Source organism: Pristiophorus japonicus, unplaced genomic scaffold (genome assembly GCF_044704955.1).
Source record: "Pristiophorus japonicus isolate sPriJap1 unplaced genomic scaffold, sPriJap1.hap1 HAP1_SCAFFOLD_52, whole genome shotgun sequence".
Lineage (NCBI taxonomy): Eukaryota > Metazoa > Chordata > Chondrichthyes > Pristiophoridae > Pristiophorus > Pristiophorus japonicus.
The window spans coordinates 4375717-4389278 of record NW_027254426.1 but is presented as its reverse complement, the minus strand read 5'-3'; the positions used below and the strand labels follow the sequence as shown (position 1 = coordinate 4389278).

The window sequence follows — 13562 nt, the reverse complement described above, 5'->3', positions numbered from 1 at the left end:
TATCCAGTGAGTTCCCACTCTAATACTTTTATGAACATTCAGTTCAAGTAAAATGATAACAATTTTTTACATGGATCATGTTCCTCCATCCAGTCCACTAGAAATAAATTACGTTATTGTGTTTAAGAAACTGGTGGAAATTGTCTGACCTATCGTTATGGCTTTGCTCAGATTCTGAGTTTCAACAGTCAACAGTTTCCGAAGGATTACCTCATGGCAAATGCCAAGCACAAAAAGTCTCTCAGCATTCGTTTTGGAATCTGTCAAATTTGCAATGTCCTGCGAGGCGCCTTAATTCGGCGACATAGCTCGCCACTTCCTGGCCCTCCGACCGTTGGCACATGTAGAACCGATACCTCGCCATCAGAACGCTTTCTTTAGGATTTAGATGCTCGCGGATCAGCGTTCACAATTCTTCATAGGATTTAGTTATTGGTTTCAGCAGAGCTAGAAGATTCTTCATAGAGCCACAGATTGTTGCCCCACAGACGGTAAGGAGGATCGCCCTTCATTTGGCAGCGTTCACGTGCCCTTTCAGCTCGTTGGCCACGAAGTATTGGTCTAGTCTCTCCACAAAGGCTTCGCAATCGTCCACTTCTGAGAACTTCTCCAGGATACCAACTGTTCCTTGCATTTTCACGTGGTTGCTCATTGTCTCGTCGCCAATTGATACGCTCATAATAAAGGATGAAACTGAGTACTGTGAACAATGAGTAAGTGTGATATTATCTCCTTTAATAAGACTCCAGAGTGCAGGTACCTCATGGGTGGCCTGCTTATATACCATGCTCCCAAGGGATGCTGGGGTTCCCTTGGGACTCCAACAGGTAGGCCCTCTGGTGGTGGTGTGATATAGGTTGCCAAGGTTTAAATACATAACACAAGGTGTGTACAGAAATCAAGCATCAAAAGCTCTGTCATTACCACAGGAGTTTCCTGCAATTTTCTAATCGCAAAGCGTTTTCAGTCCTTGCCCTTAAATTTGCAGATGCGGAAATTGGGGAGTTTAATGACTTTGTAAGGAGAACATTGTTGTTTGGTGCAGTTCCGGGCCGAGAAATGTTTGTGAAAGGAACTTTTTGCAGAGAGAGGGATTGAGCATTTCAGCTTGTTGTTGAACACTTCTCTCTGGGCACTGAGCTAAGCAGCAGTTTCCATAGAGTCGCAGTTATCAGGTTTGCTTCACGAACGAAAGGTCCCTGTTTCGAGCCCGCGCGGAAACATTATTGTGGAAGCAAAAACTTGTCTGCAATATAATTGAACAAAAGCAGTCCGGGTACATTGTTGCTTGAGCAATGAACATTTAAAACCAGCCTCCTCAAATGCACAGTGTGTACAATCAGATAGGGGATAAAACTTCATCAACAATTAAAGTTTCACGAATTATAAAAGTTCAGTTATTGAAGTTTTTACTGTGCCTGTTAGCATTTAATTCATTCTGCTAAACAACGCTTTCGGTTGATACCAGCAGGTCTAAGTTGCATTTGAAACCCGCAAACAACTCATTAATGATTATTTCTTCCCCAGTTCCAGAGCTCAGAGGGTTATTTTCGATCCCTGGGATGGAAGCTACCTCAGACCAGGGCCAAAGTGCCCCGTACACCGAGCACAGGCTCAGGAAAACCCCGGGGGAGAGGATATCCCGGTCACTGGGCCTTCCAGTAACACTGAACAAGTGCCAGGTCTGAAACTTTCCAGAGTAATAACTTGTACCTGTCGCAGCCAACAGTCAGGATGGCCGAGCGGTCTAAAATGCTGTGTTCAGATCGCAGTCTCTTCTGAAAGAAGTGGGTTTGAAATGTTTGTGAAAGGAACTTTTTGATGAACACTTCTCTCTGGGCACTGAGCTCAGCAGCAGTTTCTGTAGTGTAGTGGTTATCACATTTGCCTCACACGTGAAAAGTTCCTGGTTCAAGCCTGGGCAGAAACATTATTTATCAAGCAAAAACTTGTCTGCAATAAAATTGAAGAAAACCTGTTTTGAATACCCTGTTGCATGAGCAATGAACATTTAAAACCAGTCTCCTCAAATACAGAGTGTGTAAAATCAGAAAAGGGATAAAAGTTCTTCAAGGATTAAAGTTTCATGAATTATAGAAATTCAGTTGTTGAAGTTTCAACTGTCTCTATTCACATTTCTTTCATTCTATGAAACAACACGATCGGTTTATACCAGCAGCTCTAAGCTGCATGTGAAACCCGCAAACAACTCATTAATTATTCGCTCTTCCCCAGTTCCAGAGCTCAGAGGGTTATTGTCCATCCCTGGGATACAAGCAACCTCAGACCCGGGCTAAAGCTCCCCGTGCACCGAGCATAAGCTCAGTAAAACCCCGGGGGAGAGGGTATCACGGTCACTGGGCCTTCCAGCAGCAGTGAATAAGCGCCTGGTCTGAAACGTTCCAGAATAATAACTTGCAACTTCAGCATCGAACAGTCAGGATGGCCAAGCGATCTCAGGCGCTGCTTTCAGTATTTGATTAAATTATCAACTGTCCCTCAGTTTGCATTTTTTTCATTGTGCAAAAGAAGATCATGGGTTCATTAATGATGTTTTCCTCTGAAAGCAACATAAAAGTTTAAGGAAAAGTAATCGGCCAACGTTGGGGCTCTATCCCACGACCCTGCAAGTAACAGTCTCATGCTCTACCGATTGGGCTAGCCAGGCTTCGCAACATCTACCCTGTCAATCCCCTTCAGAATATTGTCCGTTTCAATGAGATCACCTCTCATTCTTCCAAACTCCAGAGAGTATCGACATATTCTACACAATCTCTAACCAAAAGACAGTCCTCTCAAACAAAGAATCAATCTGGTGAAAGTCTGTTGTACCACCTCCAAGGCAAGTGTATCCTTCCTCAGAAAAGGAGACCAAAACTGTGTGCAGTACTCCAGGTGTGGTCTCACCAGGGCCCCGTACAATTGTAGCAAGACTTCCTTACTCTTGTACTATGGGCTATATATTAGGTACTATGGGCCGAATATCCTGTTTTTCTGCTTAATCTCCAGTTGTATAAAAAATTATTAAAATTCGATAGCTGCTCACCAAACATATTTGTATTTCCTTCAAGGTGCAACACATGTGGGTGGATTAATGATGATTGAAACAATTATTCAGTATCTCACAGACTTGAATTATTTTTGTCAACATGCTCTGAAAAAATGCTTTCCCTGACCAGGAATCAAAGCCAGGTCACAGCAGTGAAAGCACCAAAGCCTAACCACTAGACTACCAGGGAACACTGCTTGCAGTCTCTGCAATAGACAGCTTACAATCACAGCTGAGAATGGTGCGGTGACACGGCGTGTAACTGGATTTGCTGGGAGCAGCGTGGAGGCCCCGACCTGTGTGAGAACACCAGCGGCAGGTCGGGGCCATAAAAGGAGCGGTGAGCGGCGGCCTGGGAGCAGCGTGATGGTGTACCACGGCAAGGTACAGCGCGAGCTGGTGCAGGAGGGTGACGGCAGCGAAGAGTGACGTCATCAAAGTCCAGGTCGGAGATTGGAGCGTGGGCAGGTACAGCAGGAGCAGCGAGAGACTGGGGAGGGATGTGATCGGGACCCAGGGGAGGCGTGAGTTCAGGGCCAGGGGCCCAGGGGCAGCACGGGCCAGCACACACTGCGATATGTGTGGGCACTGGGTCCGTGCAGTAGAGCTGGTCTCCAGTCGTCTTGAATAACCCTTGCCACTGGACCAAGACCTCGCTCTGTCAAGCCAGTGTGATGGCTGGGGTGCAACGGTCACCACACGTTAAAAGAATCCACGCACAGGTATCTTCCACCCTTCAACATGCAATTCGGGACCTGGAATATTAGGTCCATCATTGAAACACCTGTGAACTCATCCTTTTTTGGCGTGAAAGCAAGTCATCCTCGCTTCGACGGACTGCCTATGATGATGATGAACTGGATTTGCTGCAGTCCGCGGGCAGCAGGTGATGAAAGCGGGCGTGAGAGGGTGAGTGACAGGTGGGCATTGCTTCTGATGCTGTCTGACCCACGGTGGGAGTGGCCGGGGATTTTAAAGACCTTTCATTGCACCAATGCAGGGTCAATGAAACTGTGTCTCAGGAAACTTCATGCATACAAATATGGGCACTCTGCACTGTATACCTCGTGGTCGTGTGTCTGACGTCACGACAGAAAGCTGCGTGTTTATATCACGTCGGGGTCACTGTACTTTTACATATTGTTCTTCCAGAATTGAGATTTACTTTGCTGTGTCACAATTTACTTTCCCACCCAACTTTCTATCATCAGCAAACTTGGCTCCATTACACCTAGTCCCTATAGCCCCTTGATTATCCACTATTGTAATGTTTTTAGTGTCTTCTACCGTGAAGACCAATACAAAATATATGTTCAACATCTCTGCCATTTCACTGTTCTCCATTATTAATTCCCCAGTTTCATCCTCGAGGGGACCAAAATTTACTTTCGTCACTCTTTTCCTTTTTATATACCTGTAGAAATTCTTACGATCTGTTTTTATATTTCGTGCTAATTTACTTTCATAATCTATTTACTCTCTTTCTCATTTTTTTAGTCGTTATTTGCTGGCTTTTAAAAATGTCCTAATCCTCTGGCCTCCCACTGGTCTTGGCCACATTGTATGCCCTTGTTTTCAATTTGATACCATCCCTTATTTCCTCAGTTAGCCACGGATGGTTATCCCTTCTCTTACAATCTTTCCTTCTCATTGGGATATATTTTTGTTGCGAGTCATGAAATATCTCCTTAAAAGTCTGCCACTGTTCATCAACCGACCCATACTTTAATCTATTTTTAGAGACCACTTTAGCCAACTCTGCCCTTATACCTTTGTAGTCTCCTTTCTTTAAGCTTCGGATCCTGGTTTGAAATCCAACTTTCTCACCTTCCAACTGACTTTGAAATTCCACCGTTTTATGGTCACTCATTCCAAGAGGATCCTTGACTAGGAGATCATTTATTAATCCTGTCACATTACACAGGATCAGATCGAAGATAGCCTGCTCCCTGGATGGTTCCGTAATGTACCAGGTTACGTGAAGTGTCCAGGATTTCCCACATGCCACAGGATTTGCAATCCATTGGACTGAGCTGCCCTGCCATCCCTCGAGTTAGACTGGGAACGATCAAGTAGAAATAAACTCTAAACCTCAGCAAAACACATCCAGCTGCTACTCAGCAAAGAGCTGATTCAATCAGTTCGATGTTTTTAGACAATATCACTTATCTATTTAATTGAAGCTCTGAACTAACACCAATGCCTAAGGTGTTTTTAAATAAAGTAAGCAAAGGAAAGAAAAATACTCACCAATCCACCAGCCAATCACTTACCTGCATTACAGTGACATCACACTTCCATTTTGATTCTTTTTACTTTACCGAGAAAGGCCCCATCGCTCCCCCAGTCACAATCCCTTACCCCCCTCCCCCAGTCATAGTCCCTTACTCCCCCTCCCCCAGTCACAATCCCTTAGCCCCCCCCTCCCCCAGTCACAATCCCTTACCCCCCCTCCCCCAGTCACAATCCCTTACCCCCCTCCCCCAGTCACAATCACTTACCCCCCTCCCCCAGTCACAGTCCCTTACCCCCCCTCCCACAGTCAAAGTCCCTTACCCCCCCTCCCCCAGTCACAGTCCCTTATCCCCCCTCCCCCAGTCACAGTGCCTTACCCCCCTCCCACAGTCACAGTCCCTTACCCCTCCTCCCCCAGTCACAATCCCTTACCCACCCCTCCCCCAGTCACAATCACTTACCCCCCCCGTCACAGTCCCTTACCCCCCTCCCCCAGTCACAGTCCCTTACCCCCCTCCCCCAGTCACAGCCCCTTACCCCCCCTCCCCCAGTCACAGTCCCTTACCACCTCCCCCAGTCACAGTCCCTTACCCCCCTCCCCCAGTCACAGTCCCTTACCCCCCCTACCCCAGTCACAGCCCCTTAGCCCCCCTCCCCCAGTCACAGTCCCTTACCCCTCCTCCCCCAGTCATAGTCCCTTACCCCCCCTCTCCCGGTCACAATCCCTTAACCCCCTTCCCCAGTCACAGTCCCTTACCCCCCCCCTCCCCCAGTCACAGTCCCTTACCCCAGGATAAAACCATGACCTTATGCCCTCCCCCGATAGACGGGAGATTGTGAGCGGAATGTTAACAGGTTTATTGGGATGAAGTATCAAGTGTCGTGACCTCTGGAATTCAACATCTCCAACGATGTTGGGTGTGGGCATAAAGGGGTTGGAAGAGCGTGATTTGTCTTCCCCGAGTCCCCTCCCACCGCCCCCCCAAACAGACTCTCTCTCCCCCCGCACAAACCAGACTCTCTCTCCCGCTGGCCCAAAACCAGGCTCTCTCCCCGCCTCCCCCCAAACCGTGCTCTCTCTCCCTCCACTCCCCACAAACCAGGCTGTCTCTCCCCCCAACAAACCAGACTCTCTCTTCCCCCCGAATACCAGACTCTCTCTCCCCCCGGCCCAAAACCAGGCTCTCTCTTCTCCTCCCCCCAAACCGTGCTCTCTCTCCCCCTCCCCCCAAACCAGGCTCTCTCTCCCCCCATCCCCCCACACCAGACTCTTTCTCTCCCTCCCCGCAAAGCAGGCACTCTCTCCCCCCCTCCTCCCACACCAGACTCTCTCAACCCCCTCCCCCAACACCAGACACTCTCTCCCCCTCCCCGCAAACGAGGCTCTCTCGCCCCCTGCCCCCCAGCTCGGGGGAAAGGTGTTAGGAGACATAGTTGCTCCTGTCTCTAATTACGAACTCACTTGTATTGACGCCGCTGTGAAGTGCTTTGGGTCAGCTATGTAACTTAATAAAATTACTTCCCAGAAATTAAAACCGGAGGCAGCAAAAACACTTCCCTAAGCGGGAATCGAACACGGGCCGCTGTGGTGATCGGAATGGTTTTGTGAAACATTGAACGAAATCCCACAGTGCTCATTTAAAAACAGGGTTCCAATTTGTTTCGGTGCAAAAGACGGGGATTGAAAATTCCAACAAAAGCGCTCGGTGCAGTGAGACGGAAACTGATGGTATGATGAAGTTAATAAAAACATAGACCATAAAAAATAGGAGCAGGAGGTTATACAGTTTGGCAGAAAAAAAATCAAAGAGCAAGTCGGATGTTTGCACGTGAAGGTTCCTCAAATACAATTTCATTTACCCTGCATTGGTGCAATGAAGGGGCTTTAAAATCCCCGCCACTCCAACCGTGGGTCAGACAGCATCAGAAGCAGCCGTCTCATTAGACATAAGAACGGGTCAGAGGGTCTAGGAAGGAGGAGGAACTGAGGGAAATCCTTATTAGTCGGGAAATTGTGTTTGGGGAAATTGATAGGATTGAAGGCTGATAAATCCCCAGGGCCTGATGGACTGCATCCCAGAGTACTTAAGGAGGTGGCCTTGGAAATAGTGGATGCATTGACAGTCATTTTCCAACATTCCATTGACTCTGGATCAGTTCCTATGGAGTGGAGGGTAGCCAATGTAACCCCACTTTTTAAAAAAGGAGGGAGACAGAAAACAGGGAATTATAGACCGGTCAGCCTGACTTCAGTAGTGGGTAAAATGATGGAATCAATTATTAAGGATGTCATAGCAGTGCATTTGAAAAGAGGTGACATGATAGGTCCAAGTCAGCATGGATTTGTGAAAGGGAAATCATGCTTGACAAATCTTCTGGAATTTTTTGAGGATGTTTCCAGTAGAGTGGATAAGGGAGAACCAGTTGATGTGATGTATTTGGACTTTCAGAAGGCTTTCGACAAGGTCCCACACAAGAGATTAATGTGCAAAGTTAAAGCACATGGGATTGGGGGTAGTGTGCTGACATGGATTGAGAACTGGTTGTCAGACAGGAAGCAAAGAGTAGGAGTAAATGGGTACTTTTCAGAATGGCAGGCAGTGAAAAGTGGGGTACCTCAAGGTTCTGTGCTGGGGCCCCAGCTGTTTACATTGTACATTAATGATTTGGACGAGGAGATTAAATGTAGTATCTCCAAATTTACGGATGACACTAAGTTGGGTGGCAGTGTGAACTGCGAGGAGGATGCTATGAGGCTGCAGAGTGACTTGGATAGGTTCGGTGAGTGGGCAAATGCATGGCAGATGAAGTATAATGTGGATAAATGTGAGGTTATCCACTTTGGTGGTAAAAACAGAGAGACAGACTATTATCTGAATGGTGACAGATTAGGAAAAGGGGAGGTGCAACGAGACCTGGGTGTCATGGTACATCAGTCATTGAAGGTTGGCATGCAGGTACAGCAGGTGGTTAAGAAAGCAAATGGCATGTTGTCCTTCATAGCGAGGGGATTTGAGTACAGGGGCAGGGAGGTGTTGCTACAGTTGTACAGGGCCTTGGTGAGGCCACACCTGAAGTAGTGTGTACAGTTTTTGTCTCCTAACCTGAGGAAGGACATTCTTGCTATTGAGAGAGTGCAGCAAAGGTTCACCAGACTGATTCCCGGGATGGCGGAACTGACCGATCAAGAAAGACTGGATCAACTGGGCTTGTATTCACTGGAGTTCAGAAGAATGCGAGGGGACCTCATAGAAACGTTTAAAATTCTGGCGGGTTTAGACAGGTTAGATGCAGGAAGAATGTTCCCAATGTTAGAGAAGTCCAGAACCAGGGGTCACAGTCTAAGGATAAGGGGTAAGCCATTTAGGACTGAGATGAGGAGAAACTTCTTCACCCAGAGAGTGGTGAACCTGTGGAATTCTCTACCACAGAAAGTTGTTGAGGCCAATTCACTAAATATATTCAAAAAGGAGTTAGATGTAGTCCTTACTCCTAGGGGGATCAAGGTGTATGGCGAGAAAGCAGGAATGGGGTACTGAAGTTGCATGTTCAGCCATGAACTCATTGAATGGCGGTGCAGGCTAGAAGGGTCGAATGGCCTGCTCCTGCACCTATTTTCTATGTTTCTATGTTTCTATGTAAGAATTAGGAGCAGGAGTCGGCTATTTGGCCCCTCGAGCCTGCTCCGCCATTCAATAAGATCGTGGCTGATCTGATCATGGACTCAGTTCCTCATTCCTCCCTGCTCCCCATAATCCTTTATTCCCCTATCGCTCAAAAATCTGTCTATCTCCGCCTTAAATATATTCTGCTTTCATCACCTGCTGCACGCGGACTGCAGCAAATTCAGTTACACACCGTGTCACCGCACAATTCTCAGCTGTGATAGTCTGCTGACTATATTTAAAGCTATCGCAGAGGCTCCAAGCAGTGTTCCCTCGTAGTCCAGTGGTTAGGATTCGGTGCTTTCACTGTCGAAGTCTGGATTTGATTCCCGGTCAGGAAAATTATATTTACAGAGCAAGTTGATAAAAATAATTCATGTCTTTGAGATACTCAATAATTATTTCAATCATCATTAATCCACCCACAACATGTGTTGCACACTGAAGGAAATACAAATATGTTTGCCCAGCAACTGTCAAATTTTAATAACTTTTTAAACAACCGTCGAATCAGCAAAAAAATAGGATATTCGGCCCATAGTACCTAATATATAGCCCATAATACAAGAGTAAGGAAGTCTTGCTACAATTGTACAGGGCCCTGGTGAGACCACACCTGGAGTACTGCGCACAGTTTTGGTCTCCTTATCTGAGGAAGGATACACTTGCCTGGGAGGAGGTACAACAGAGGTTCACCAGATTGATTCCTGGGATGAGAGGACTGTCTTACGTTGAGAGATTGTTTAGAATGGGCTGATACTCTCTGGAGTTTAGAAGAATGAGAGGTGATCTCATTGAAACACACAATATTCTGAAGGGGATTGACAGGGTAGATGCTGAGAGGTTGTTTCCCCTGGGCTGGAGTGTCTAGAACCAGGGACACAGTCTCAGGTTAAGGGGTCGGCCATTTAAGACAGAGATGATGAGGAATTTCTTCACTCATAGGGTTATGAATCTTTGGAATTCTCTGCCCCACAGGCCTGTGGATGCTGAGTCTCTGAATATATTTAAGGCTGCGTGAGATAGATTTTTGGAGTCTCGGGGAATCAATGGATCGGGAGATCGAGTGGGAAAATGGAGTTGAGATCAACGATCAGTCATGATCTTATTGAATGGTGGAGCAGGCTTCAGGGACCGTACTCCTGCTCCGATTTCTTATGCTGTTACCTGTGCTGGCTCTGTGAAAGAAATTTCCAATTAGTCCCATTCCCCAGCACCCTGCAAATGTTTCTTATTCAACTATATTTCCCTTTAGAAAGTTAATATTAAATCTGCTTCCAAAACCCTGTCAGGCAGAAAAATATTCACATTAATGTTATATAGTCCCATTTTAAACAGTACTTTCCCTGCTTTGCATGTCTTGATTTATTATCCCTTATCATTTTGCACATTGCATTTTAGGGCATTGCTTTAAAATGTTTGGTGCCTGTGACACCAGCCATTTTTCGATTTAGTCACACACCATCCTGATTTGGAAATATATCGGTCGTTCCTTCATCGTCACTGGGTTAAAAGCCTCGAACTCCCTCCCTAACAGCTCTGTGGGAGCATCTTCACCACACGGACTGCAGCGGTTCAAGATGGTGGCTCACGACCACCTTCTCAAGGGCAATTAGGGTTGGGCAATAAATTCTGGCCTTGCCAGTGACACCCAGATCCGTGAATTAATATAAAAAAACACAATTTTAGGAGTCTGGTTCCAAATATTCATTGCTGACGACACCAGGATTCTGGGGCAACTTTTGTCAAATTGGGCTCAAAACTGGAGTGGTAATTCCTACTGTGCACAGAAAATACAATCAGTATTGAAGGTAAAATCACATGGTGCTCATTTTCAGAATCAACGCAGTAAGATTTGCAATAAAGTGAAAGAATTTTATAGTGAAAGGATTTGGAAATTAAGTGTGACTTATATTTCGGTCTTTAATTAATCTTTGTGGCATCTGTCTGCCGTTCATGTCTCTGTTGAATTAGGAAGGAGGGGTTTGACGTTGACCAGACTGCACTGCTCCTGATATTTGTGAGCTCATCGGTTATAATGAGATGTTTCTTACCCATTGGTCAGAGCCAACTTTAACTCAGCTGTTACTTTGTAGTACCAACTTTGTGAAAAGTTTGAATTTGACTTTATGCAATTGCTGCCTGGTGTTTTTGTTGTCATTTTCAATCTCCTTCTTTCTCAATGAAACAAATCGTAACAGTGTTTTTAAATTAGCAGTGCAAGATTTTTAGAGGGCATCTTTCAATGCTTCACAAAACCATTCCGGTCGCTTCAGCTACCCGGGTTCGATTCCCAGTTAGGGAAGTAATTTTGCGACCACCGTTTTTAATTAAATGAAGTAATTTACATAAGAACATAAGAATTAGGAACAGGAGTAGGCCATCTAGCCCCTCGGTAATTAAATTACATCGATGACCCAAAGCACTTCAGAGTGGTGTCAAAACAAATGAGTTGGTAATTAGAAATAAGGAATGTCAGAAGTTGGACTTGAGTTTCTGGGATGGAGTATAAATTACCCTCTGTGCACTGGAACTGGGAAGGGTGAATAATGAATGAATTGTTTCCGGGTTTGAAATGCGGCTTAGATCTGCTGGTATTAACCGAAAGAATTGTTGAGCAGAATGAAAGAAATGCTAACATGATCACTGAGGGTCAGTCGAAAGTTCAACAACTTCATTTTAATAATTTGTGAAACTTTAATCATTGAGGAAGTTTTATTCCCTCTCTGATTTTACACACACTCTATTTTAGGAGACTGGTTTGAAATGTTCATTGCTCATCATGGAATCATAGAAGTTTACAGCACGGAAGAAGGTCATTGTCACATGAGCAATGGACATTTAAAACTAGTTTTTGTTTCAACCCAGGCTTGAACTGGGGACTTTTCGCGGTTGAGGCGAACATGATAATCACTACACTACAAAGACTGCTGCTTCAGGCAGTGCCCAGAGAGAAGTGTTCAGCAACAAGCTGAAATGCTGAATCCCTTTTTCTGCAAAAAATTCCTTTCGCAAACATTTCTCTGAACGAAACTGCTTGAAACAAAAATGCTCCTTTCAAATGTGCAAATTATTTTCGTTCAACTTTTATTTTGCTTTCATGGGGTAACATAATTAATGAATCGATAATCTTCTTTTACACAATGAAAGAAATGCTAACTGAGGGAAAGCCAATACGTCAATAATTTGTTCTGTGCTCTGCATGTTTGTAATGTCGCCAAGTTTGCTGATGATACAAAGATAGGTGGGAAAGCAAGTTGTGAGGAGGATGCAAACAATCTGCAAAGCGATATTGATAGGCTCAGTGGGTGGCCAGAAATTTGTCAGATGGAGTATAATGTGGGAAATATGAGGTTATCCACTGTGGTAGCAATAATAAAAAAGTAAATAATTATTTAAATTGGGAGAGATTACGAAATGCTGCGGTGCAGAGGGACCTCGGGGCCCTTGTACATGAAACACAAAAGGTTAGTATGCAGGTACAGCAAGTAATTAGGAAGGCAAATGGAATGTTAGCTTTTATTTCAAGGGGGATGGAGTCTAAAAGCAGGGAAATCCTGCTATAACTGTACAATTGTGAGACCACCATGTGCAGAAACTCGAAAGGAATATAAGAAGTGCAGGGGTGCAATTAGAAAATATATTAGGAAAGCAAAGAGAGAGCACGAAAGAATGTTGACAAGTAAAATCAGGAAAAACACAAACACAAAGACATTAAGTGTAAGAGGATAACTGGAGAAAAAGTGGGGCCCATTAGAGAGCACAAAGGAAATCTGTGTGTGGAGGCAGAAGACGTGGCTATGATTCTTAAAAGATACTTTGCCTCTTTTTCACAAAAGAGAGGGGCTGTTGATGTAGCACTTCAAAGACCGGACCTTGTCCGGGTGAAATGTGCCCGCACTGTCTCAGTTGCTTTTCTACCGAGACCACCTCTGGTTCTTCTAATGAGTCGAGTCGAGTAGGTCTTAATTCAACATCAGCTCTTTATTTCTCCAGCGTATGCACGATGTTTTATAAATATATTAAGAGCAAGAGGATAACTAAAGAAAGGGTGGGTCTATTAGATAACATGAGAGTAATCGGTGTGTGGAGGCGGAAGATGTGGGGACAGTTCTTAATGAATACTTTGCGTCTGTTTTCACAAAAGAGAGGGGCGATGCAGACACTACTATCGAGGAGAAGAATTGTGAAATATTAGATGAAATAAACATAGTGAGAGATGAGGTATTCAGGGGTTTCGCAGCTTTGAAAAATGTATCCCAGACTGTTAAGTGAAGCAAAAGTGGAAATAGCAGAGGCTTTGACCATCATTTTCCAATCCTCACTGGCTTCAGGTGTGGTGCCAGTGGACTGGAGGGCTGCTAACGTTGTACCTTTGTTTAAGAAGGAAGAAAGGGATAGACCGAGTAATTACAGGCCAGTCAGCCTAACCTTGGTGGTGTGAAAATTATTGGAAAAAACCTAAAGGACAGTATAAATCTTCACTCAGAAAGACACGGATTAATCAACAACAGTCAGCACGGATTTGTTAAGGGAAGGTCATGTCTGACTAACTTGATTGAATTTTTTGGAGAGGTAACCAAGAGGGTCGATGAAGGCAAAGCATATGATGT

The 13562-nt window shown here is 45.1% G+C and overlaps 1 non-coding gene across 1 annotated transcript; it reads left to right on the top strand.

Moving 5' to 3' along the window:
• The first annotated feature begins 1857 nt into the window (after positions 1–1857).
• Positions 1858–1930, top strand: trnav-cac (transfer RNA valine (anticodon CAC)). Its single transcript has one exon. It is a non-coding gene; the product is annotated as a tRNA-Val (tRNA).
• The last annotated feature ends 11632 nt before the right edge of the window (positions 1931–13562 follow it).